The 25,691-nt window shown below is 47.1% G+C and overlaps 1 protein-coding gene across 1 annotated transcript in view; it reads right to left on the reverse strand.

The window, feature by feature from the left end:
* The window catches only part of LOC123621771 (myelin basic protein), a 1,012,103-nt gene that overhangs the window by 98,605 nt on the left and 887,807 nt on the right, over positions 1-25,691 (reverse strand). The gene's annotated exons all lie outside the window — the stretch shown is intronic.

Consider the following 25,691-nt stretch of genomic DNA (forward strand, 5'->3'; position numbering starts at 1 on the left):
CCACAAAGACCCCCAGGATTTAACAATTGAGTTCAAGTGCTGGTAATTCAAAGGCAAATATTTCCAGAATAACATAAAAGCACTTAATCTAGTCTTTTCCTCAGAAAAGATTGTCCGGAGCAGAGAACATGACGGTTCTGGGAACCTGAGGTTGGGGGTGAGGAGGGGTAGATAGAGGGGTGCCCAGTGCGCCAAAGATAAAGTTTCCCCCCAGTTTCCCCCCTGACTTGACACCTACCTGAGGTCCGCGATGAACAGGGCGGGTGTGAGGGAGTTGGGCTAACACTCAGGTGCCAGGCAGTGACGCCTGGCCAGGGTGTCCCCTGGCCCCCAGACTCAAGTCGCTCTTAAAGCCCAGGCCCCATTTCGAATGCCCATTTCAGCATCAGAAACAGCTTCTCCCCTGGAATGTCTCCGTGCTTCATCTCGGGGTGACTTCACACAGAGGGGACACGTGCCTGCCCTGCCAAGGCAGTGCCGGCTGGGCTTTGGGATGTCACTCCAACACACTGAAAACAGCGGCATGTGTCATTCCGCTTTATTCTACTTCTGCTAGATTTTCAGTGGTTTATCGAAACAGCACATTTGCCTGGAGTCGCCTCCATAAATGTCAGGCTGGACAAGCTCCAGTTAAGTCTTTTTAAAGTCTTTATCAAATTGCACCACGCGTGTTTTGTTGGGGATAGAATGCCCATGCAGTTTGGTAGCCAGACAGTTTTGAAAATTCATGGACACTTCAAAGAAAGCCTACATAAGTAATATTATTTAATAAAACAATTGATCAACATTTAAAAGGTCCAGGCTTAAAGACCATCCTCTCTCTCCTGGTTAGGATGGGACCCAGGATTGAGGACAGCAGACAGAGGAGCAGAGGCTGGTACCTTACCTTGGGGAGTCAAACTTCAACACAACCATGTCCGTGCAGCCCTTAGCAAAGTGACAGAGATCCCTCTTGCTGAATGAGATTGAAAGGCGTCTTTTGACAAGTAAATGATCAAAGCCTCATTGTGTCTTTGACATTTCTAAGAAAATCACGTTGCAGTCACCTTTGTCTGTCAGGGAAGCGGAGGGCAGGAATCTTGACCTGGTCAGTGTCTCATATTGCAGCAAATAGCAAAATGTTTTGTGCATGACATACACTCAATAAATTTTTGTTGAGTTAAACTCCAAATTACCCAAGCTAAAGGGAGTCAATTAATCTATATAATTTCCAAGAGACTTCGGACTACATGCATTTTGAGTTTATCTGGCTTATCAAGAGATTTGTCCTTGTTGTTATATTTGCCTAGAAAAGGATTAAACTTTATTTTCACCCCTGCTCTGTAATTAACAATTTGCTGGTGATAGTTTCGTAGCAGGTAATCCTCCTGCATGCGATCAGGGCTGGTTGCCTCACCACAAACTCCAGTTAGGAACTGAGGAGACTCTGCTGCCTCACTGAGTGCAAGGAAATTAGGTGAGTGAATTGAGAAAGTACAACATAAAAAAAAAAAGCCATTATATGAACAGGGAACCATTTGAGGGCTATAAAACACAACTACACACACACACACACACACTGACAAAAGGCCTCTTGCCACTTCACCCCCAGATGAAACACCAAGAAAGAAAAGAAGAAAAGGAGATAGGTAGGACTCTGGTGATGTGGGGAAAAACAAAACATGTTTCATACATTTTCCTACCATCAATGTGTTGGTATTATATTTTCATAAACTTTTACAAGGCATAAACTAGACATATATAATATTTTCCTTTAATTTTATTAATAAAAATAAAAGCACACAGCTATCCATGGAGATCAAAGTTACTCTCCATGAGCTATAGAACTATACTGGCAAGTCTGTGTTTTGGGGAAGAAACTGCGTGCACTCAATGTGTAGTCACGCTGTGGTATTAGCCACCGACCGCTCCGCGGGCTGTTGGAATGTCTGTACTTTCCAGTGAGGTCCCAGCCTTGCATGGTGTGCTTTCCAATTAGCCTCTTAAATTCTTAGGGCTCATCTGCGTGCACACGTAGACACTAGAGAGGGAGCTAGTGCGGCAGCTTCATTTTGCGCTGGCACTATCTCCAGTCCCACGTAGCCTTGCTCCCATGTGACTCGGTGGACACTGATGCTCTGGAGAAGTGGGGTCTCTGCTCCCTCCCCTCGACCGTGGTGAACATTGGTGAACACTGGCCTCCACCAGCAGGGAAGGCTCTGGACGTCTGAGCCAGGACCGTAGCAATGCCAGGAACGGACACTTCTCTCTCTGGGGCCATTTGCTCTTGGAACCGGCTGCCGTGCTCTGAGGAGGTCCAGGGAGGCCCATGGGACCTCCACATGCTCATGTCCTTGCTGACAGCCCAGGCGAGATGCTTGTGACAACCAGCGTCAACCGCCAGCTGTGAGCATGAACAAGCGTCCAGAGGAGACTGCCTTCGAGTCACCCTAGCCTTCGAGTCACCCTAGCCTCCAAGTCTCGCAGGGGAGCTCCAGATAGCCGGAGCAGAGACGAGCCACCCACTCTGGGTGCTTCCAAGTTCCTGGCCCGTGGAATCTGGGAGCGTAATTAAACAGCTGCTGCTTTGGTCCATTAAACTGGGGACAGTTTGTTATGTGTCACGGGATGTGGAAGAGTTGGTTAGAGTGACAAGCGGAAGGATGGGCTCACAGAAACCTCTCGGGTAGACACCACTGCCCACCCTTTAGTTATTATACCCCCTGTAAATAACACAGGCTCCATTTCCAGAAGAAAAATATTTTATTACCTGACAATCTGATTAGTCAAGCATCTCATTCCTTCATTCACTCACTTATTCAAAATTATTTATTTAAATACTTTGTATTTAAAGCTTTTGGCTAAATTGTGGAAGATAAATGAAACCCAGTAGTTTTTACTGAGGTGAACGCTCGGTTTGGCTCATAACTATGTTGCCTCTTAAAGTATCCAGTACTAACCGGTGCAAGTGAAAGACGCCAGAATGTTGCCAGTTATTGTGCACACCTTTATTACTGTTTCTGGGCTCGGACATTTGTGTATAACGGTTCTTATGGCAACCAAAAACATAAATTTCAGATATTCATTTTGGTTAGGAAAATAGGATTTGCTTCTCTATTTGCAGAAAGATATATACCACAGGTTACTAAAATAAATGTGTATTAACATACAGCTTCATTGAGCATGGATTATATTGTACAATCAGTGACTTTATCTCTACGGTAGCATCATGTACGGTCAGGTTTGCATGAAGAGAAGCTACTCCAGGTTTTATTTTGACGTTAGGTTTCCCTGACACTTATCCCAGGTCTGGCAGCACGATTTGCCAAGGAGCGACGTCCAACAGGCAGGGGGGTCTGTCTTTTCTGCCCCTGGCCCTCAGCCTCCTCCGAGCCACAGTTCTCGCCATCCCCAGCAACGGCCTCGCTGGCCACCCAGGGCTCCGGCCCCCACCCTGGGAATCGTCCTGGATCCTTTGCGTTCCCACATCTCTCACTTGTCAGCACGTCTTGTCACTCTGCCCCCAACTTCCTCCATCTCTGTGTCTCCGTCCCACCACCGCCTCAAGCCCCCACATGGCTCCACAGGCAGCTGCGGTGGCTGTCTCAGTACTCACCGTGGACGCATGACTTCTTAGTCCTAAATTTATCAAGCCACATCTGTCCCTCGCTGGAAATCCTGAAGTGCCTCCTGTGACCTTTAGAATAAATTCACACCCCTTCCCCTGCTCAACTCCCACCTCGGACCCCAAGTTCTCTCTGTGGGTCTCACACTTGCCTCGCCCTTTCTGCCTGGCCTGTTTGTGGTGAGCAACACCCCTTCTCTGCAAGATCACTCTTCTCCGCGAGTCACCACAGTCGCCCATTATTCTAGTCATTGTGGCCTCCACCCAGAAATCCCCTGCTTGGTCACCCACAGAGTTTCTCTTTTGCAAGATACAAAGGGTTCTGGAGGTGGGTGTTGGTGATGGTTGCACGAAAATGTGAATGTACTTATGCCACTGCGCTGTACACCTAACAGTGGTTAAGATGATCGATTTTATGTTGTGTGTATTTTATAATTTAAAAAAGTCCCCTCCCTCAGGGGATCTTCCCTGGACTCCCGTTCTGAAGCAGCTGTCTCTGGGCTGTTTCACACCACTGTTGTAAGGCTCTGCATTGCACTGATGATGTGATCTGCAGCCTTCTCACTTACTTCCTGTATTCTAGTCCCCTAACCCTCCTACATTAGCACGTGAGCTCCACATAGGGAGGGACCTTGTCCTTGTCCACGTCTGCCTCATCAAACCCTGACGCAGGCCGGCGCATAGTAGGTCTTCAGTATAGCACCTGAATGACAGCTGGGACCTATGCGATACAGTATGGCTCAGAGAAACACAGTTTGTCAGCTAAAAATAATTGCAAATGACCCTAATCTTTCTTGATTTTTTTCCTAGTATTTTTATATTAATAGTTTTAGGTTTTACATTCAAGTCTTTAATCCATCATGAGATGATTTTGTATATGATGAGAGATAGAGGTCCACTTTCATTCTTTTGATGTGGCTATCCAATCTGACCCACGCCATTTATTGAAAAGGGTGTCCTTTCCCCAGTGTATGTTTTTGACAACTTTGTGAAAGATCAGTTGGCTGTAGATAATGTGGCTTTATTTCTGCATTCTCTGTTCCATTGATCTATGCATCTATTTTTATATCAGTACCATGCTGTTTTGGTTACTATAGCCTTGTAGTGCAATTTGAAGTTGGGTAATGTGATTCTTTTAGCTTTGTTCTTTTGCTTAGGATTGCTTTAGCTATTTGGGTTTTGGTTTTTTTTTTTTTTTTGGTTCCATATGGATTTTAGAATTATTTTTTCTAATTCTGTGAAAAATGATATTGGTATTTTGATAGGGATTACATAGAATCTATAGGTTGTTTTGGGCAGTACAGACATTTTAACAATATTGCTTCTTCTGATCCATGAGCATGGGATGTTTTCCATTTGTTGGTGTCATCTACAATTTCTTTCATCAGTGTTTTATAGTTTTTCTTGTAGACATCTTTCACCTCTTTGATTAAATATATTCCTAGGTATTTTTTTTTTCTTTTGCAGCTTTGGAAATAAGATTGCCTTCATGATTTTATTCTCAGCTTGATCCTTATTGGTATATAGAAATGCTACTGATTTTTCTACATTGAATTTTGTATCCTGAAGCTTTACTGAATTCTGGACATTGGTCTAGGCAAAGGATTTATGACTAAGATTTAAAACTAAGTAACAAAAACAAAAATAGACTTAAAAGTTTCTGCACAGCAAAATAAATAATCAACAAAGTGAACAGACAACCTGAAGAATGGAGAAAATATTTGCAAACTATGCATCTGACAGGGACTAATGTCCAGAATTTACAAGGAACTCAACTCAAAAACAACAACAAAATAACCTCATTAAAAAGAAGGCAAAGGGCCAGGCGAGGTGGCTCACGCCTGTAATCCTAGCACTCTGGGAAGCCGAGGTGGGTGGTTCGTTTGAGCTCAGGAGTTTGAGATCAGCCTGAGCAAGAGCGAGACCCCGTCTCTACTAAAAAAATAGAAAATAATTATCTGGACAACTAAAAATATATAGAAAAAATTAGCCAGGCATGGTGGCGCATGCCCGTAGTCCCAGCTACTTGGGAGGCTGAGGCAGAAGGATCGCCTCAGCCCAGGAGTTTGAGGTTACCGTGAGCTAGGCTGACACCACAGCACTCTAGCCTGGGCAACAGAGTGAGACTCTCTCTCTCAAAAAAAAAAAAAAAAAAAAGCAGGTAAAGGACATGAACAGACATTTTCCAAAAGAAGACATCCACACAGCCAATAAGCATATGAAAAAATACTCAACATCACACATCATCAGAGAAATGTGAATTAAAACCACAAGGAGATAACATAGTACACCAGTCAGAATGGCTATTAAGACAAAGAAATAACAGATGTTGCTGAGGATGCGGAGAAAAGGGAGTGCTTATTGGTGGAAATGTAAATTAATACAACCTCTGTAGAAAACAGTATGGAGATTTCTCAAAGAACAAGAAATAGAAGTACCACTGGATCCAGCAATCCCACTACTGGGTATCTACCCAAAGGAAAAGAAATCACTATATCAAAAGACACCTGCACTGGTATGTTTATCACAGCACAATTCACAATAGCAAAGATACGGATCAACCTAAGTGTTCCTCGATGGATGATTAGATAAAGAAAATGCAGTGTGTGTCTATACAAACACACACACACACATATGTACACATGCCACAGAATACTATTCAGCAGTAAAAAAGAATGAAATCATGTCTTTTGCAGCAACATGGATGGAACTGAGGCCATTATCTTAAGTGAAATTACTGAGGAACTGAAAGTCAGATACCGCATGTCTCACTTGTAAGTGGAAGCTAAACAGTGTGAATGTGGACATAGAATGTGGGAACAGCAGACACTGGAGACTCAGAAGGGTGGGGGTGGATGGTGAGGAATTACTTCCTGGGTACAGTGTGCATTATTCGGGTGATGGTTACACTAACAGCCCAGACTTCACCACTATGCAACATGCCCACATAACAAAACCACCCTTGTACCTCTTAAATTCATACAAATAATAATAAAAAAACCCATCTCTCTTGGTTTCTCCCTGCGAGGATGTGAGAGGGGAGCGGGTCTCTAGTGCCAGGAGACTGTCCTAACCGCCCTTTCTCCCCAGCTATGCCGTTCTCATCAGGAAGGTGGGGGATTGTACCTCTCCCGAATGCTCTCTCCTTGTGTGTAACTGAATCCTTTTCATTTTTTTCTCGCAGAAATTAGAACATCAATTCTAAACAGTTTAAAAACAGCCAATGCCAGCAGCACTACTGTGTTGTGAGTGTCTCAGATGCATCAACTCACTTCATCCTCACAGCACCCTCAGCCAGGCACCCAGGCTCGGGGAGGCCAGCGCCTCTCCCGGGGTTGCTGGCGCACAAGTGGAGCTGGGATGTGAGCCCAGTTCACAGGAGAGAGAAGGACAGGCTTTCTCCTGCCTAGCTTTCCATCTGGTGCCTTCTGCCCCAGGGAAATTCCAAACCCTGTTCTCTGGGGGGAGGCAAAGCCCCGGCTGCTCCCAGTAGAGCCTTTCAGGAAAGAAAGCCTGGCAGGGGGTCTTGGGGGTGGCCCGAACACCTCCCTTCGTACAGGATCCTGCGTCTTGCCCCTGCTGCTGACACACCAGCCCCAGGCAGAGAATCCCACCAGGCCCTGGCCTAGAAGGTCCCATAACTAGAGCTGCGAGCTGCCAAGAGAGACACCCCTGCTCACCAGCCGTGGTCTGTCTCCTCTGCTTCCGCGGGCGGCGGCTCCAAGGGAGCGCATCTCTCTGCTGGAGCAGGCGACACCCTCCCAGGTCTCTGCTCCCTCTGCCAGCAGTTCTGCAGCCTCACCGCATCCAGGTGGGGCCCGCGGCTGAGATGACGTAGCCGTGGGCTTCATTTTGAAATACCAGGATGGCCAACCGCTGCCCCTTGTACGACTCATCGCAGCCAACTGCACATCGGGAAGGCTGCGGTGATAACATCCCGCTCCTGACCGGGTTCCTTGCTGGCTGCAAGCGAAGAGAAACGTCAGGGACTGGCGCCATGGAGGAGCCGCCATGTTACACGCTGCTAGAAGTTCTGAAGGGATGTGGCTTTGGGGCCTGGCTTGATTTGACAGCTCCAGTGGCTGTGACTGGGGCCACCTCCCCTGTCTGCACTTGCAGGGCCTTCCTCGCTGAGTTCAGTTTTGGCAGGACCTCCCCACTCCCAGGGCAGCTCTGCGTTCCTGCCGTGCGCACCCGGGGGCTCCAGTCTGTGGCGCACTGAGGTCGCCTGACTGTCCCCGAACCCAGCGCGGCAGTGAGAAGGGACCGGATTATTCTGGTCGTGTGAGCACTTTCTGTCCTGACACGGGAGGCAGCTTTCTTGGAAGGCCGAGCTCAAATTTTCACACGGACACTCGCACATGAGTGATTTCTGTCACCCTCGCGTCCAGAGTAAACGTGGACCGTGACGCACAGGAGCCGGCGTGGGCAGGCAGCCCGGTCAGTGTGTGATCTTGGGAGTGTCCTCCCCGGCGGACGGGGCTGCCGTGGCCACGGCTGTCCCGAGGAGGGACCGCGGGGTTTGTGTGCGGTTCTTACACGGGGCTCAGCACACAGTAAGGACCAATGTGCTTCCTGTGCAACTATACACATTTTTATTTTTAAAAAAGAGTAAATATTATTAGTTTCAAGTGCACAGAATCATCACAACTAGGCCAACAAATTTAGCCCAGCAGAGGCCTTACAAGAAGGGCTCCATGATTTATAAACGTAAACAGTGAAGACAATAACTAACTCCTTATTACCTGGTGGGTGTGCAGATTAACACCCGAGGGGGTTAAAGGCTTATTCGCTTAAGTCATCTGAGCATTCTCCTTGAAACACGCGAACTGCCGGCGCAGGATTCAGAACCGATGACACTTTAAAAGTCGTGGGTTTACAGGGAGAGAGGGAGGTGGCCGCTATCTCAGGAACAGAGCTCGTCTCTGGGAGGCAGCCACCTGGGGGCACAGGGCGGGCCACCTCTCCTGTGCCAGGGCTGTGCTGGGGGCGACACGCCGGGCCGTGGACCCACGACACCGACTGCGGGTGGAGCGGGAGAGAGATCTTGCCAGGACATCCTCCCTTTGCTGCGCAGGCCTGCTCTAGGGTCACACGGCGCCGAACGTCGGAGGGACAAGGCCCACTCCCTGGTTACAAAAAAGCTACATCTTTAACACCCGGTGGGGCATCTGTCTGGCTCCACTCTGCCTTCCCAAATGTTTTCTGGCCCCATCATAGCTGTACATTCGCAGGGACACACACTTACCTGTCCACACACACCACTGCCGCCTGCACACCCGGCCTCCGTGCTCGTGTGTTCCAGTGGGACGGGAACAGGTGGCTGGTTCCTCCCTGGTGGTCACCCCACCACTGGCTACCGAGAGTGACACACAGATAGTTCCAGCTTAGAACGTGGAGAGATGGTGAACCCCAGGTCCTGAAACGTTCAGAAGATAATTCCTTTGCAAACGAGGAGCAGCTTCATAAGCAGAGAAGAATCCCAGTCTCCTCTCCCTCCCTGGTCACACGAGGACACACGCTGGCCCTGCCCACTCGATGGCCCAAGCCTGGGCCCTCAGGCCAAAGCCACTCAGAAGGCTGGAGAGAGGAGGTCTTTGATGTGAGAGTATTTGGTAGCTGAATTAGCTGTGTACTGTCTCAAACATTATGTTATTCAAGCACTACTTACTCATGGTTGAAAGTTGGAAAATGCAGAAAAACTTTTTTTTTTTTTTTTGAGACAGAGTCTCACTCTGTCACCCAGGCTAGACTGCTGTGGCATCAGCCTAGCTCACAGCAACCTCAAACTCCTGGGCTCAAGCAATCCTCCTGCCTCAGCCTCCCGAGTAGCTGGGACTACAGGCATGCACCACCATGCCCGGCTAATTTTTCTATATATATTTTTAGCTGTCCAGCTAATTTCTTTCTATTTTTAGTAGAAATAGGGTCTCGCTCTTGCTCAGGCTGGTCTCAAACTCCTGAGCTCAAACAATCCTCCTGCCTCAACATCCCAGAGTGCTAGGATTACAGGTGTGAGCCACCACGCCCGGCCCAGAAAAACATTTTTAAACATAAAAGCTCCAAGTTAGGCTGGGCATCATGGCTCACACCTATAATCCCAGAGCTTTGCAAGGCCGAAGCAGGAAGATTACTTGAGCCCAGGAGTTGGAGGCTGCAGTGAGCAGTGATCGTGCCACTGCACTCCAGCCTGGGTGACAGAGTGAGACCCTATCTCTAAAAAAAAAACCAAAACAAAGGCTCCAAGCTACACCACTGAGAAATAATTATTGGAACATAGTGTGAATTTACTGCCAACATTTTTGCATGCTATATATATTTATAAAACTGTAACCATGCTATAATTATTATTTTGAAATTTGCTTTTTCCACTTAACAGAATATCGTAAGCATCTTTCCATGTCAATGAACAGCTGTCACATCCTTGATGACAGTGACTGTGTTGGTTCTGGACTGGGGGGTCGATTATTATCTGTCCTGCTGTGGAGCCCGTTTCTAACATGTGGGTTATAATTGGAAACGTGTGGGCCTTTGGCGCAGTCTCTCCTGACTCCGTTTGGTTCCCAGTGTCACTGGTGTACACTGGAGTAGAACTGGTTACTAGAGGCACATTTTGAAAACCAGACGGACACAGACGTCGTGTGCGGACCACCCTCTGCTGTGCGCGGCGCACGGAGAGCTCTCCGGATCCGAGGCACCCACAGGGTTCCGCACGTGGGGTGTGAATCCAGCCTGCTGGCCCGTGCCTGGGCAGAGCTTGAGAGGACGTCAGGACCGCACGGATCTGAGACGGTTTTAGAAGGGGAAGGACAGGTGTTAGCCTCCTCCAGCTCCTCACATCCTCTTGGGTGAGTCACTTGTTCTCTTTAAGGCACAATTTCCTCATCTGCAAAGTAAAATTATAGGATGTTGTGAGTACCAAAGAAGAACGTGTGTGGAAGCACAATGAAAACTTTGAAGAGCCAAATAGAATTATGGCATTCTTGTTGTTTAATAATATTAATAGCAATAATAATAATAAAAACAATCTACAGCTGTTCTGCTTAATCTTCGGAGTTCCAGATGAAACTTGCAGTCTGTGCAGGTAAATGCACTCACGGTAATTTTGGCGATAATTATTAAATGAATATTGGTAGGGTGATCAATTAACGTGAATAAAGCACTGCTGGGCTGACAGGGAAAGACGTCCACCTTCTATCAGCACAGACCCGTTTCCTGCTTTGAGAAAAGCTGACATATGAAAAGTCCATATTTACAAAGAGACTAAAAAACCATAAGATTCCTTTGAAATGCAAGGTCCTCTCACTCATTTCCAACAAGTTGTTTTTAATTCCCTTTATAAAAACAATCAGTCTTTATAAAATCACGGATGCCTCATATTTGGGCCCAGAAAGTGCATCACTTATCACATGCCCTGTACGTAGCACAAAAGGACACCCCATGGCGGGGGCGGGGGAGAGGGGGGTGGCTGGTGGCTGGTGGAGAAGTCGCTCCCTGCCTGCCTCAGTTTACCTCCACATCAGAGTGTTTGGCACCCCGCCTTCCAGGAAACAGAGGGTTGACCCCCGTGGAGATGGTCCACAACTGCCGCTTGTCATTGAGAGTGTTCCGGGCTGTTAGCTGGAAGCTGCCGGGCCTGTAAGAACAGACGAGGCCATTCACTGGCGCACTCGGCTTTAACCTTGACCATCTAAACCCCCAAGTGAGACAAACGTGTAATGATCAGGTTGGCAGAAAAGCCGCAGTTAGCCCTCGTTGAGAGAGGTGCCGTACCCCTGGGGCATGTCAAAGCAAGCACCCGAAGTTTCACCACCTTCGGGTGGTGTCTGGGGTCTGTGAATTCCACCTGCTGTGTTCTCACTTTTCCGGTTAAAACACAAGGCCCCACTAACAGCAGTAAATCACAAATCAGCGCCTCCTGGTCTCATCCTGCAAATGCAAAGGGGCCATGTGGAAGCCGTCTGGATTCTTCTGGCTGCCTGAGTAGCTCGGGCAACTTGTTAGGTAACTGGGATTACGGCCTACTAAAGCCGATTTAATGCCACAAAGGATCTAGTCACTAAGGCAACAGATGGCCAGGACTTCATGTATCTTTAACACATTCACAGAGCTCTTCTCCTTGCAAAACCGTTCAGGCGCGATACGTAAATAAATTACTGCTGTAGTGTAGGGCGATGTACCAGTCAGGGTTCTCCAGAGAAACAGAACCAGGAGGAGATCACCTCTCTGTCGAGTAAGAGATTTGTTTCAAGGAACTGGCTCACCTGGCTGTGGGCGGCAAGTCTGAGCCCGCAGGGCAGCCGGTGGGCTGGAGCTCCGGCAGAGCCGACACGGCGCTCTGGACACAGAATTTCTTCTCCAGGAAACCCCAGGTTTGGTCTGAAGCCCTCCTAGTGAGGGCACAAGGCCCGTCCACGTTATCGAGGGTAATCTCCATTAGCTAAAGTCACCTGAGGGGAGACGTTAACCACATCCGCAAAATACCTGTGCGGCAACCCGCATTGGCACTGGAGTGGGTAGCTGGGTGCCACAGACAAGCCAGGCTCACACACAGTGTGTCCATCCCAGCAGGTGCTGACAGTGTTTCATAGGGACATTCGGGAATTCACGCAGACTGCCTCTGTACCGACATGAGATGGTTTTACACCATCCACGGATTTCCAAGCACAATTGACTAAAATTACGTGCAGCCGCTCTTCCTCAGGGTCCTTGGAGTTGCTGTGCAATTTGATGTTTAGCTTCTGTTGCTGGGGCCCAGACATACAGATATTAAACTGCATTTTTCATTTATCTCCTACACTTCATGAACTTTAAGAAAATAATTGCCTTTAGGACAGAAATCTGGATGCTTTTTTAAAATAGCATTTGGTAGAGCTGAAAGATAAAGTACTCGCCAGGGTCCCCGAGCTGTGTGCGCGGAACCGTAATGGGTTCTTTGTGCTAATGTCAGCCTCCGAACTTCTTTAAAATGCCAAATTATTCATTTCTTAAAGCGATGAAATCAGTTCTCTGCTGACGATTATGAAAAATATAGATGGAAGCAAAATTTCAAATGCTGTTCTACAGAAATTATTTAATCATTTCTGGCCTATTTTGGAGACCCGTGGAGATGGTGTGTTGATGTGTAGCTCTGCAGACCTGCCTCGGCAGATGCCATCATAGCTGGTTTTATAAAAGATCGAGTTTATTTGTCTGTGCAATAGCTGCTTTGACAACCAGCACGCAGCCAAGGTCAGCCTCCCGTAAAAGCAGAATACTGCCTGAACTCAGAGGCGTTTGCACTTGTCTTCCCAATGTTATCTATTTTCTACTGGCTGAAGATGGAAATTCTAACGTTCTAGCATTGTTACTTTATTTATTTTAAAACTTTGATTCATGATAAAATGCAAATGCTGCCGGGAGAGGTAAACGAGATGGAAACTGTGAACTATTTTCATTTTCGATGGATGAATTTTGTATCTTCCCTGATCCGATTTCACTAGGGTGGAGGGAAGGTGAGGGTGAACCGGTCTCGTGGAGCGCGTGTTGCCACGGAGGTGGGCGGACTTGTGAGATCCAGCGTGCGGCAGGCTGTCGTGTGTCCTGCATCCTAATTTCATCCAGAACAGGCCTGACTGCAAACGTTTTGCAGAATATAAAAGCCACAACCCAGATTTCAGTATCATTTCTATGACATTAAGTGCTAATGATTCCAAGAATAACTACGGGGCCTACGAGGGTCTGGAAGCAGAGAAAGTGTGTGTGGCAGGGGGGACTGTGACATGAGGCCCCTGGGTCAGGAGAGGGAAGGTTGCCAAGGTCTCGAGCTCCGAGATCGACGCTGGACACGACCGCTAGCTGTTTCACAGTGGTGCATGGGGTAGTCTGATGACATCATATTTACAAGGAAGTATGCAATGCGTTCTAAATATTTACATAAAACTACTGAAGCAAAAATCAATTTCTGAGTAATCTTCTGGATCCCGGCTCCCAGAGTAGAAGTGTCCGTTGACTTGCAGGGTCTCCCAGCTGTGCTGCCCACTGTCCTTAAGGGGGTCCTCTTGCTCTGTCCCGAAAACCCAGCTGAGCTGGAGCTAGCCTCGTGGCCATCTGGTTCCTGTGCCTCAGTGACACGACAGCCTGCCCCGTCCCTGAGAGCTGGGGCGACTGTTAGCAAACGAAGAACAGGAAAGTGTGTTTCTAACGAGGGTGTATTTCTAACTATGGGGTTGCTTTATTACTTAGAATTTTTTATTAGCTGTATTTATTCATTTATATTTCCATCTCTTCATTGCCATGTTCAATAGAGTAGGTCTAAGAGAGCCCTCATTTTGTGTAGTAGGCATTAATATTGTTGAATGAATATATTTCAGTTACACCTTAATTTAGTAATTTTATATTAAATAGGATTTGAAAGAATGTTTGACTACAGTAACAGAACCTGGAATATAGATAGAAAAACCATGAAAAGTGGAATCGTACAAAAAGTAGTATGTCTTGAAATATTCTGAATCTTTGAGTGTAACTGAAAAGAATGGGTTTATGTTTTATGGTTATTTTAAAAAATATTTTTAGTTTCATTCTGTCATTATGAGAAAGAAGCTGGAAGACATTATCACAGTCATTTATTTTATTGTCAGTTGGAAACCTAATAAACAAGGGAAGAATTAAGATTTAATACATGTCAGTGATTTATGTGTTTATACAGGGGAAGATTATTAAATTAATGTGAGTAATTTTTTTAAAAAATGTAAAAATTATAGATATATTTATAGTTCCCCAGGGAGACCATGTAAATATTCAGAAAGTTCTGAAATGATTTAAAGCGTTTTTACAACTCATCCTGTGCACAGCCTGCCTGAGATACGCCAGGTTCTAGAGGACTCGGCCCCCAAAGACGGTGCCGGCCTGGAGGGCGCTCCTGCCACGGTCTGGCTTCCTGTCCTGGGCTCTCGCTTGTCATCTGCCCTCAGCCCTCAGTCCCCAGGGCACCGTAGCGTCAGGGTCTGGCACATCCTTCCAGAAATATCTTGTGCACACAGAAGCACACACATGGCTATGGACATAGGTATGTCCTATTCGTTCTGTTCCTCTTCTCAACCCTTGAGGCATTATATCATACACCATTTACATACACAAAGTTTATAAGCTATTCCATGCATTTTTCTGTACATTTGACAGCATATTAGTGCTTGAAGAAAGCTGCAGGCTGACTGCGTGTCCTCCTCTGCCACCAGATGCACATGTGGAAATTCCAACCCACGGTGGGGGCGGCAGGAGGCGGGGCCTCTGGGAGGTGAGTCGGCCACAAGGGTGGAGCCGTGGGAATGGGGTTGGTGCCCGTGGGAGGGAAACACCAGAGAGCCACCCGCCCGGCCCTTCCACCATGTGACAACCACACAGCAGTATGACCCATCTGGGAGCCGGACACCGAATCAGCCTCCGAGACTGTGGGGACATGTTCTTGCTGTTTGTGATCTATCCAGTTGATGATCTTTGTGTTAGCAGCCTGAATGGACCAAGACAAGGAGTTTGAAAATAAAGATTGACAGACGGCGCCTCCGTGTATTTCCCCAGATTTAGGCATTTTCAGGCGGCTGGGTTTCCTGGCGTCCACTAATGAGGAGTTCTGACTTTTTTTAAGAAAGCGTAATTGTGATTTGGAGACATCAGCGGATGCCCTTTGGTTCTGTATTCTTTGCATTCTCCAAAATCGTGGTTAATAAAGACGTACGAAGTGTCTACTCTGAAATCGCACCTCCGCAGGTGACTGGAAGAGTGAGTTTGAGAACGGGGTTTAGGAATCGAAGGGTGAATGGGATGAGGACCGGACAGTGCCCTGCAGTGCCGCAGATGCTGGCGCTGGGAACGCGGCACCTCCAAGCGTTGGCTGTGCTGCCGCGTGACTTGGGTGCGTCCTGTTCACCTCTTTCTAGCAAACTCCCCCTATCACCCCGGACCCCCACGTGACCTCGAGCAGGTCACTGAATCCAGGTCTCCCAGCCATCGTGGGGCAAAGGTGGCCTGTGGAAGTCACTTAATTTCTTTTTTTTTTTTTTTTTTGTGCCCAAGTTCCTGTATTTGAACAACAGTTTTGAACTTGATTTTCCATCTGCAAAGCGCTTTTCAGCTCTGCATCCCAGACTTCGCGGTTCTGAGGACGGCTGCAAGACGCCTGATTACCACCTGCTTTTCTTGCTCTGTAATTACGGTTGTTTCAGAAAAACGCTTCCTCCTTTCAGGCAAACCCTGTTAAACTGCAAATTTAAATGGAACACAGTAACCTTTTTTTAGTCCTATGACTCCTTATAAAGTAAGAAACCAGGAGGATTCTGAATCCTGTTGTAGGTTATGGGGACATTTTTAGCACGTTCTTCACTTAGAAATAATAGGCTAGTAATAGAAAGTAAGTCCCATTCAAACACAACAGAAAACAATGCATTCAGACAATGTGTTGTGTGAATTGTTGGCTGGTTTCTCAGCATTTTAGAAAGAAAAAGTGATTAAAAATTGAAGAAATTTATATAGTATAAACTTGAGGAGTTTATACTATAAACTTGGAGGTGACCAAGTCCGTGGACGGCATCCCCAAGGGCGTCCACAGTCTAGCTTCCAGACGCTCATTTAATGCTGCTGAAAGAATGACCATTTTGTTTATTAGGAGCTCAGTAATTACCTGTGAATAAAGGACAGAGTCAGCAACATCCTCCTGGGTGATGGCACAGCCTCCACAGGGCAGGGGCTTCTGGCTGGTTCCTGGATAAATTCCCAGCACCTGGAACGGCACCGAGCACCTAGCAGTCACTCAATAAACAGTGGTTATGATTAAGGTCAGTGAACCAAAAATGATCCTTTTGGGAGTCTTTGGTAGTACAGATTCCATTGGTAGAGATGATGAAATTTAATAAAATATTGAAATAATACAAGGGGTCATCTTCAACCTCTACCACAGACCCCAGGACAGCTGCACGGAGGGCAAGGGAGGCCCAAGGGCCTTGGGCTCACCTGGGACCCCCTTCCCTGCCAAGCCGGCCCCCTCTGCACCCTGGCCCCACTTTCCCCCCTTGACTCTCCTGCAGAGCTGCAGTCAGCGCAGAGAGAGGCTCTCCCGGATTCACAGCTCGAGTCTGCACACTTCAGGGAACGGACTCGACTTTTACCCCCTGTACACCTGTAGTCACCTGGCCTTGAGTCGGGTCCCCCAGTCCCCCGGCCAATCCTGGGAACGAAGGCAGAAGAGCAGCTGCTCCCAGGGAAGCACATGGACTCAGTGTGACTGGATGTAGCTTCGGGAAACAGCCGGTGCTGCTCCCAGGGCTGGTGCTGGGCAGGCTACACCACAGGCGGATCTTGCCAGAGACGCCGTTGGTTAAAGGTAAATAGTGCATAATAAGTTCTTAACGGCACTCACTCTTTAGGTGTCTGGGCATTACTCTTGGTGTTGGGCACAAGGAGAAATGCTGCCCAGAATCGCACGTCCCAGGGGGACCCTGCCGAGGTTTCCCACCTCCCGGTGGGAGACTGAGGACACTTGCTCGGAAAGTGTCTCCAGCCCAGACCAATCCTGTCACGCTGTGCTGGGACACCCTCTTCGGGACTTAAATATTTGTTCAGCTGTCAGGTTGGAGCCTGAGGTACCTGTATAGTGCAATTGTAGATTTAAAATGGTTTTACTGACATATAGTTTATATGCCATAAACGTCTACCCTTTGAAATACACAGTTCAATGATTTTTAGTGTATTTGCCATCACTGTAATCGAATTTTAGAACATTTTCCTCACCCTGGGAACAAAAGCCACACCCATTAGCAGTCACTGCCCCAGCCCAGGCAGCCGCTGTGCCAGGGACGCGCTGTCTCTCAGATGTCCCTGCTCTGGGCAATTCGGGCAGATGGAACTGGGCAAGGTGTGTCCCCTGGGCCATCACTCAGCAGCCCGTGTCACGGTGCACCTGGGCCGCACGAATCAGCACTTCCTTCCTTCTGTTGTCCCAGAGTCCTCGATTGCACGAACAGCCACATTTCATTTAAACATTTGTCAATTGACAGACATTTGGGTTCTTCAGCTCAGTTGCATTTTTTGAGTTGATTAATTTATTTTTTCACTAAAATGACACATCTCAAAGCAAGTTACTGCCTTCTTAGTGGAGAGAGGTTTTACAGTTTGACCTAATTTAGATTTACCTTGAAAAGAATCCTTTTAAAGATCTTTTTAAGGTTGTCTACACCTCTGGACACTAACAGTAAATTCAGAGAGAAGAAGGAAAATGAGGTGATTCTATTTTATCACTTTTTTTTGGCTTTTACATGTTCGTTTTGCTATCTTATTATATACTTGTTTAACTGCAAATCATCTTAATATCTTCTTTTTCTTGAAAGAGAAGGTACATAAATAAACATAAAGTGTTTTTTAAAATGGGTAGTAACTTTTTCTGTGCCCTGGTTTAGAGGATATGGATAGATTTGGCTACCAGGATTTTTTTGTGTCAATATATGAGCATCAAAACTTCAGATATTTTGATATTTGTAATAAAATTTTGTATTTTTAAAGAGAGCTAGTACAATGTAATATTTTTCTAAGAGCATTTTCTGGGAGATAAGTGCTAGAGCTGGAACATAATTTTTCTCAGACAGATGTAGATTCTCTCTATAAGTATTTAGGAGAAAATCTTTTTAAAATATGCTGACTTAATCGCTTCCACGCAATTTTCTCTTAACATCATTACATGTAGAGGAGGAAGGCACAAATGGGCATTTATGCATGAATACCCATTTATAATTTTTGTTGTGTGCATAATACAGGCTATGATATATTTTCTTGTGCCATTCAAGAAATTTAATGAGCGATTTCCTTATAAAAAAGAATTTTCTAAAATGTAGGTAGTTACAGTCAATATTTTTGTTTAATTTCAGCCTAACAACGCAATATTGAAAGTAGTGTTTTTCTATATTTTCATCCACAGTGAGGAACAAACAAAAATGCTCTCTAGGAACATAAGGTCCCTCCGCGGCTAGGACTGGAATTCATGAGAACCATGATAGTTAAAATTTAGCTCCTTTCTAAGCTGTTAATTCAACTTTCATAGAACATGACTACGAAGAGAAGTCTTAAATGAAAAAGCAATTTGAAAGAAGATATTGAAAGTGTTAACTTTCTATGTTGTTAAGGAAATGGCAGTAGGAAGTTATAATTTTATACATCATGATTTGAGTCCGAATTTCCAGTTGTAGTGGGAAATTACAATTTTCCACCCATGTGCTTCCTCTGCATAGGTGCCCTGAGCAGCGTGCCTTTCAGGACCCTTCCTCGCAGACCCCAAGACTTCTCTTTCCGACGGGCGTCTGCTAGCGATGGCGGAGAACCACACTCCCACCTCACCTGAGCCTGGGGCTGCTCCCTGAAGGGGGGGCTTTCTGGTGCTGCAAGATGTCGCCGGAGAAACACAACAAATTCTCTTCCCGGGTGTGTGGAGGGGCCGCACCGAGGGTGCAGGGTGACGCTGTCTTCCTTTCTCCTGGCAGGACGTCTGCGTCTCTCCACCGCGAGGTGCTCCGTCCTAGCGCAGCTCCCCAGGCTCCTTCCTCGCCGTGGTGCCTCCTCTGCCACTTGCTGTTTACGTCCATTGTCCTCATCTGTCCCTGGTTCTAACCCCAAGTTCACTGAGAGCCTTTCGACGACATCATTTCAGTTCGGCCGCATCCCGAGGGTCTGAAAGGGAATTCGATCAACACCCTCTGGACAATGAATCACATCCATCACTGGTGAGTGGCTGGAATTAAAAGTTGTTGGAAACTCTACTCAAATACCTGGGTCACAGGTGGTGGAGTAACTTGCCTTGTATCTTCCTTGGCCTATGTAGCACTTGTCACTGCGGTGTGCAGCATCTGAGCCTGCAGGGACCCTGCTCTGTGCTTAGACGCTCGATTTTGTTGTTGTTTTGTTTCCTTTCTCTACATTTTTCAGCCCCAATTTCATGTTTTGCTTCCGCATGTGTGCCCATGTTAAACGGGAATAATTTCCCTAATGTTAGTAATGATGCTTTTCACCATTTGAGTGCTGTGTCCATGGGGATTGCTACATTTAACATTTAGAACCCCTCTGCAAAGAACACACTGGCATCCCCACTTTATAGAAAAAGTGACGCTTACGTGACTTTGTCCAGAACCACGTGCAGAGGTGGATTTATCAAAGCAAATGAAGTTTCAGTTTTAGGGCCCTGTATTTTCGGAATCCTTTCCTGGGCCCCATGCTTGATTCTGCGTTCATGATGCCACACATGTGAATCTGCACCAGGCCCCCACCCCGGAGCTGGACACCTGGTGGGTTGGGGGGCGCAGCACCCTGCTCCACCGTGGCCCTGCCCCCTGCATGCACGGCCTCCCCCCACACCCTCCTCACCACGTGGGAGGTTGTCACGGTTTCTTATATTCACTCTTCTTCCTGCATGGAGTCAAACTTTTGGACTCGAGTTAAAAATAGCCTCATGAGGTTGATGGCAGAGATGATGGCCTTGCGAGCTAAGAGCTCCTGATGGGCCCTTTGAGAGAAAAGATGGATATTTCCCGGAGCCATAAAAGGCTGAAAGTCTCAGGTTCCGAGCATGGATTGCTCCCGTCAGTTACAAGGGGGCGACGCAGGAGAGTGTGGCTTGTGTCTCGGGAAGGGAGTGTGATGCCAGCCGGCTGTGGGAGGGAGCAGAGGGGAGGGACGGGGCTTCAGCGCCGCGTGGCAGGGTGGGGAGGGATGGGCTGGGGCTGATCATGTAGCATGGAGGTGACCGCAGGCATGTGACAGTTGTGTGTGTGTGTGTGTGGACTTGTGCAAGAGGCACTGCAGGGCACGCCGAGAGGCCAGTGTGAACAACCAGCCACGGTGCTGCTTAGAGGCTGCTGTGAGGTTGTGCTTCTGCTCAGCTGGTGAAACTCTTAGCAAGGTGTTTCCAACACCCGTGTTTATCCTTTTAGTAATAATCTTTTAGGTTACTTTGAGTTTTTTTTTTTTTAAGTTAAAAAAAGATGCTTTCCATAGACATTCAAATCCGAGTCCTACTTCTAGAATACCCAGAGGGGACGTGCTAATGTGTAAGCGGATCCAGTGGATCCAGATTAGTGTTGGATCAATTTTTTCATAATATTATTGACACTGGAGGTTCAATAAATACCTATTCCAGGCAAGGTGCTGTGCTATATGTTGGGGTACCGTGAACTAGCAGTTATGTGGGCTCCATGCACTATAAGAAGGTGCGTACCCCAGAGACACCCCGGGACCTGGCGAGTGCACTGCTGGGGTGGCTGCAGAGGGGACGTCTGGAGAGCGGGGTGAGCCTGAAACAGGTGCCCCAGCGTGGCTGTTCTGGCACTGGGCTGGACCGTTGCCTGGCGGGTGGGGCCCTCCGTGCCTTGCAGGACTTAGCAGCACCCCTGGGCCCCACCCATGGGCGTCAGTAGCACCCACACCTTCCGTGACGGCCACGAAGGTCTTCAGACTTCGCAAAATGTCCCGGGGGGCAAAGTTGCCCCAGCTGAGCATCACCGTCTGAGAACTACCCTGGACGTGTCGCCGCACTGTGTCCTTGCTCCTGCACAGTCCAGGGCTTTGCTCTCCGCCTTGCAGCTTTGACAGGGGCATTTTCTAGATGGATAAGGGGAGACCAACCATCACTTGCTCTTGGAGAGCGAGTCACGACTCGCAAGGGACTGGTCTGCCATCCAGCAGCCCAATTTATCGCTTCACTGGGCGCGAGGCTCGGAAGCGGAGGGGCACAGAGCCGCCATCTGTGGGCCTGAGATCAGCTGTCTCTGAGGAGCATCCTCCAAGCGCAATGATATGCTGTTGCCATAGCAACTGCGCTCAAGAGCCGTTTGGACAGAAATCGAGACTCTTGCTACCGAGGGAGCCAGCGTCCTCGTGCCGGGCGGCTGCGGCCGCGCACCCAGGGGAGGCCGCGTCTGACTCGGGGAGAAACTTTCAGGGTGAACGTTCAGGTGGAACCAAGGCAGGCAGACGGCGCAGAGAGAACCTTGCAAGACGGGGCGGCCCCTATCTTTAGAGTCAACATTTTCAATTTTAGTGGCAAATTCATCCTAACTGTATTCCTAAGAGGCCTCTGTACTCTTCTAACTTGTATGTTGGACATAGTATTTAGCTTATAGGGCTCTCATGAGAATTTAATGAGATACTGTTTATGTGAGTTTTACCTATCTACATGTACTGGATTAAAAATCAATTTCTCAGAACTGATAAGAATTTATTAATCTGTTTAAAACCAATAATGATAAGCCCATTGCATGTGTAACATTAATATCTATTTCTATGGAAAATAATTATATTTTCGGAAGTAAAAACAATTAGTTATCACTTTTATCAAAGTGACATTATTACTTTTTTTTAATGTCTAGGTTCATGGAAGACAGCTAGAGTCTCACGCCTGCTTTCTGCTAGGACGTGCTGTTTGGCTGAAGCATGTGAAGACAATTCAGCCCTTATGGATAAGCAGTCAGAAATGGAAGGACTTGTTTAATAGCTTTTTCAGATGATTGCAGATATTTTCCTCTAATACTATGCCTGACACTAGACCAGGGATAGTTTCTTAATGATTAATTGCAATGTGAAATCTGAAACCGTATTAATAAACTTTTCATACTCTGTTATATTAAAATTCATTTGTCATTCTCACTCTGAATTCTCTCCCCCATGCATGGCTCGTGACACCAGGCATCTGCCATTTAGAAAATTCATTTCACTGAATGTGCACATCTTCCAAATATTGACAGATTTCATTATACAATATAAGAAACCACATTCCCTAAGTCACTGTTGATTGTATCAGAGAACACTTTAAGTATTTGAAATCTGTCAAGTGCACAGAGGCAGATACAAGTCTTCCAAAAATCAAATTTTCACTCAAGACCTCGAATTCTATTAATGGCAACAGAAGCTGTCTGTTGTTTTCCTTGAAGTGACAGGCTGCCTTCGTTTTTGAGAAAATATCAGCCACAAACTCAAGTTTGTATACCCATAGTTCACCTGCCCTTGTTCCTTCAAGCAAAAACCGTGTTCCCTGAATAAAGCTTTCCCTGGAGACGACCATAAACCTCCACCTGCAGCAGAAATGCTTTACGTGCACTTCCTATTTTGTGGCACAGAGTATCGAAAAAACATGCGCTGAAGAGGAGTGGAGGCCTAACACAATTAGCAGTTTACGCTGCTTCCTCAGAGACAGTCGCCGGTGGAAGTGGGGTGTGTTCAGCGGGCGGCTCCCTGCCACGCCTGCAGCCACCTACAGCAAGAGCAGCTTTACCCACTGTTTCTCCGACACCATTAGCACAAACGCCAACGCAGTGACAAGAGCAAATCACTTCCTAGTATTATGATGAGAACAGTTTTGACCTTCTGGACTCCCCTGGAAAGCACGTAGGGACCCTCAGATGTCTGCAACCCACACTTTGAGAACTGCTGGATTTGGGGGACAAAGACGGAGATGAAAACCTTGCCCTGGCTGTGTCTGTGTTTGCGTGAGACTTGCGGGTGGCCGCGGGAGGGAGGGGAGAGACAGGTGTTTTCATGGTCACATTCCGTCCAACCTCAAGCTCTCTGGAGAAGCCCATTGTTAAGGATTTCAGATGAAATCTCATTCTCTTTCATTTAAGCTGTCTTTGAATAGGCCATTGTCTCTGGGCAACATATTAGATTCTCGTAGAGCTGTCTCTTCTCATGACAGCTGATTTCTGTGAAACCATGACAACTGCTCAGGCCCGGGGGACTCTGCACAAGTACCATCGCTAAGTGATTGTACTCCGATTGCCAAAGTGCTTCAGTTCACTCGACATCTCTGCTGGTTGCATTTATATTAGTGGTCAGCAAGGGAAATTAATTATGTTAAATCTAGGCAGCCTGTCATTTGTTACTCTACCTTAATTATAGTATTCTATTTTTTTTTTTTAAATCCTTATTTTCAGCTTGAAAGCAATGGGACAGGGAAGAAACAATGAGCTTTTAAGCCTCTAACAAGGCTCTCGGGTCCCCCCTGTGCTGCGGGACCACTTGGTGATCACGAGTGTCTGGCTCCAGGCTGCAGACGAGGCCCTGCCACGTGGAATTCAAAACGTGTCACACACCGTGGAGAGCAAAGTGTGGAAGCTGATGAGACGGCTGGGGAGTCAGCAATAAACCAGCCCAGGGGCATTGGTGGCTGGGGCCAGGGTGGACGCGGTAAAGTCTGGTCCATGAGGGACGGGGAGACATTCGAATCCTCCCGAGGCAAGTTGCTGAGACTACACATCCAAGATAAACACGTTACATCCATGATAAACACGTTTGAAATGAAAAATATAATTTCAAGCCCTTCTGAGTCTAGTAATTACTTGCACAAAGGGCAACAATTGCTAAGGTCCTTCATTGTCTGTTTGCAGCTAAATGTACCCAAAGAGAGATGCTTAGCAGATGGTGATGTGAAGAAATTCCTGGCTTTAAATCTGTACACACATATTAAAATTGAACAAATACCACAGTTTTCTGAACCGTCTGGGCTCTGCAGATCATGGAATGTCAGATGACACTCTGGTATCAATTCCAAAAAAATGTCATATATAAGAAACAAAGTGTGTGCAAACAGTCTTTTCTGATTTCTCAGGGATCTAGATGTTCTTCAACTATATCCACGGCCATAAGTTTACAACGTGCAGAATACTGATAATAAGTTTTTTGGGGACTTTTTTCCTACAAAGTATCCTACACCTTTAATGGTGCCATTCTGCATAAAATTAGATTCTTTAGCTCAATATTTACGTCTATATGTCCACTAGCATTAAGGAGAAAGTCCTAATACTCTGAGCTATCACCAAATTATGGTGGGCAAACTGCTTCTGTGGAATGTTGTGTTACATTTTCTGTTTGTTTGAGACAGAGTCTCGCTCTGTCCCCCCAGGTAGAGTGCAGTGGCATCATCATAGCTTCTGCAGCCTCAAACTCCTGGGCTCAAGCGATCCTCCTGCCTCAGCCTCCTGAGTATCTGGGACTGCAGGCATGCGCCACCACCCTGGCTAATTTTTTGTATTTTTTGTAGCAACGGGGTCTCGCTCTTGCTCAGGCTGGTCAGATCGTTTTAAATCTTGATTTTCCCATTGATCAGAGCAGCTGCCCTCCTAGCTCTGTGGTCCATAGATACATCTGACAGGTCAACGTGCAGAAGTCACACCCAGCACAGGAATAGTGACGCTGCACCGGCAGAACCCTGTGGCCTACGCCAGACGCCCTCCGGAAGGACGCTGTGGCCATGCCGGGACCCAGGGAAGACTGACGCTGCCACGCACAGGTGCGCCTCACCGTGTACACCTGCTGCCACTGCTCATTGCTGGTGTACTGAAGATGTGATGAGGGACTTATCCTAGGCTGTGTGTCGATCAATTTACAGCATGGTCATGACATTCCCTGAGCTACCAGCACAGCAATAATGTTCAGAAGGAACATGCCGTCAATTTAGCAAATGATCATGATAAGCCCTCATCGTCTCTCATCACCCTCATCGTCACCATCTTTCCCAGCTGTACTTTTCCTAAGTCATTTTAGAACGTCACCAACATTGAGCCAGAGAACTCACCCAGGGTTTGCAGACTCCGTCCTCTGGCGTTTCTGTTTGAAAAAAACCAGGACCCATCTGCTGCTTCTTTCCTTTGAAAGCTCTTGTGTTCGGCCCGAAGATTCAAAGATTCCTGTTCACTGAAGCTTCTTGCAGTCCACCTGGTGCAATTTCTCCCTCCTGCCTGTTTTAATGGTCTCAGCTGACTTTGTAAGGGAGACGGGAAGGCTCCCCGAGCCCTTCCTAGGAGCTCCCAAGCCAGAACACAGTCGTATAAATTAAGCAGGCGTTTTCACAGTCATAAACTGATACAATTGCTTACGTGCCTCCAATTTCTTTTAATAGTCACATTCTCAGGATTGTGGTAACCATGATTCATACACTGAATTCAGCATAACAGTGTTACCTCCCTCTGGGGTGCAACGTTTGGATTAAATTAAACTGTGCAAAGAGGCTGGCCCAGCGCCTGGGACCTAGAAACGCGGGCTGAGGGGTTCTGGACCCTGGAACCTCCTAGAAGCTGGGTCCTAG

Source organism: Lemur catta, chromosome 16 (genome assembly GCF_020740605.2).
Source record: "Lemur catta isolate mLemCat1 chromosome 16, mLemCat1.pri, whole genome shotgun sequence".
Taxonomy (NCBI): Eukaryota; Metazoa; Chordata; class Mammalia; order Primates; family Lemuridae; genus Lemur; species Lemur catta.